The sequence below is a fragment of the Salmo salar genome, unplaced genomic scaffold (assembly GCF_965601325.2).
Source record: "Salmo salar unplaced genomic scaffold, fSalSal1 ptg000723l, whole genome shotgun sequence".
NCBI lineage: Eukaryota > Metazoa > Chordata > Actinopteri > Salmoniformes > Salmonidae > Salmo > Salmo salar.
In genome coordinates, this window is record NW_027675477.1 from 632,501 (window position 1) to 635,000 (window position 2,500).

Below are 2,500 nucleotides of genomic sequence, written 5' to 3' on the forward strand. Positions count from 1 at the left end.
CTAAGAACAACAGGCTATGCTATACAGTTAGCATCATCTAAAATCGATAATAACATTGTAAATACCCCCTTACCTTTGATTATCTCCATCAGAAGGCAGGATCCCAGGTCCGGAAGGCATTCCAGGTCCGGAACAAATGTGGTTTCTTTTGACAAAGTTCATAATTTATGTCCAAATAACACCAAGTACTTAGCGTTCATTATGCTCCCACAAAACGTGGTTGGAGGGCTGGTAAAATCACGCCGAAAAGCTAAAAAAACCTAGTAAATAATCTATTTATGTTCGTTCAAACATGTCAAATGTTGTTTAGCATTAATCTTTTGGTCCATTTTTAACGTTAAACATCAGTAATATTTTCACACAACCTATCCTATGTCTAGATAAAAAATGATGACAAACTCACGTTTCTCAGATTTATGCGCAGGCGCAAAAAAATGAAGTGATGACATGTCAACTTCCTTGGATTCTAATTTGCTCTCTGTTTATCATAGACGCTTCAAACACCTTTATAAAGATCGTTGACATCTAGTGGAAGCCGTAGGTGTTGCGAAATGAATCCTTTCTCACTATGGTATCTATAAAACAATGACACTAAATAGTACAGTCACAAAATTCACATTTTTTTGGATCTATTTTTCACAGGTTTTTGCCTGCAATATGAGTTTTGTTATACTTACAGACACCATTCAAACTGTTTTAGAAAATTCAGAGTTTTTTCTATCCGAATGTGTTAATAATATGCATATCCTAGCTTCTGAGTTGGTGTAGGAGGCAGTTAAAAATGGGCACATATTTTTTTCAAAATGTCTCAATACTGCCCCCGAGCCCCAACAGGTTAAACGAATTGACAATTGTCGCACCAGTCTATCCCGAGTACGGAAATTCCTCCGCTATATGTCAGAGGGCAAGGCCGATGAAGGACTGTGTTCTCTGGATAACTACAGACGTGCGTCTGAGTGGTACGGTCAATGTGAAGACCGTTGTTTGGCACCATCCACGTTAAAAATGTACCGATCCGATGTTCGAAGTTTCTTGAACTATCTCATTCAGTTCCGGCCAGAAGGTCTGCAGGCTAGAGCCAGTAAAATCCGAAAGTTGTTACTCTGCTTGGCAAAGATGGACAGGGATTCGCGGCAGAGCCAGGCAACACACAGGGCAAAATTCCGCAAACGCTGCAGGGACGAGGTGCTCAGCGCTGCGGAGTTAAGCCGATTTGTTGAGCAAAGCAATCAAGCTATTCCTTCGGTTCTCAGTAGGCTGGAGGTCCGACCCACCTGCGCTGATAGACGTAGGTTTGCGGCTCTCATGTCCAGCCGGTTGGCCATCTTTAATGGCACTCGACGATCCCCTGTCACCACATTCAGTGAGAGGGAATTTACTGAAGTAACCCCGGAAAGTGGGGGTTATCAGATGTCTATTTCAAGCCACAAAACGAACTATAGCTTCGGTGAGTGCAGAATTGTTCTATCTGTGCAGGAATACACTTGGCTTAAACGATTCCATCAGATCAGGCCTAATCTGAGTGGAATCACCTCAGACACAACACTCTTCTTTTTCACGTCCTGCGGTCAACCGTACAGCAATATCTGTGAGTATGTGGGCCAGCTATTTGAAGAATTTGGCATTGGAAGTAAAGTCACCTTCGGTACAATTCGACGAAGCATTGCTACATTGAACTTTAATCAAGGCTCGGTTAAAGACCGGGGGACTGTGGCTGACCATATGTGTCATTCTCTGGAAACCCAGGCACGGTACTACCGGTTCCATAATTTGCCTCGTAACGCCAGCCGAGCGCGGACACTAATTGAGGGACAAATCAACCCATGATTCACTGATAAATAAAGACTATTTATTTGAAACTCACCCATGTCTTTGTGTGTGTGTCATTTGGTCTTGGGCCCGTAGTAGGGTGCTGTCAGGGTGGGTATGGAGGTCCCTATACCCTTTAAAAGTATTTAAAACAGTTATAAAATTTCACCCATGGTAACCCAAAATAAAACCAGGTGCCCGTTTGGACAGTGCAATTTCTGAGAAGAAAAACATAGAATATTTTCTGAAGATTTTTTAAAACTTCCATAAATCAGCCATGCCGGCCCCCATTGACTTGGGCCCGTAGTAGGGTGCTGTCAGGGTGGGTATGGAGGTCCCTATACCCTTTAAAAGTATTTAAAACCGTTTTTAAAAAATGGTCCTGGTAACCCAAAATAAAACCAGGTGCCCGTTTGGACTTAGTCTCTGAAGCGAACTGAAAAGTTGGCACTTTGTAACTTTTTTGACCAAAATCTGAAATTTTCAAATAATGATTAAAAATACTTCCTGAGGGGCTAGAGTTCCCAAATTTTGGCTCATAACCTCTCTCGTGATGGGTAACAATTATCCCCTGTTTATAAAATGTCGCATCTATAGTAACAATTTTTTTCTGTTCCGGGAACTTTTTTTCGAAAACTTCAAACTCGATTTTCTATTATAAATTTTTATGGAAAAACGGTTTAAATTATAT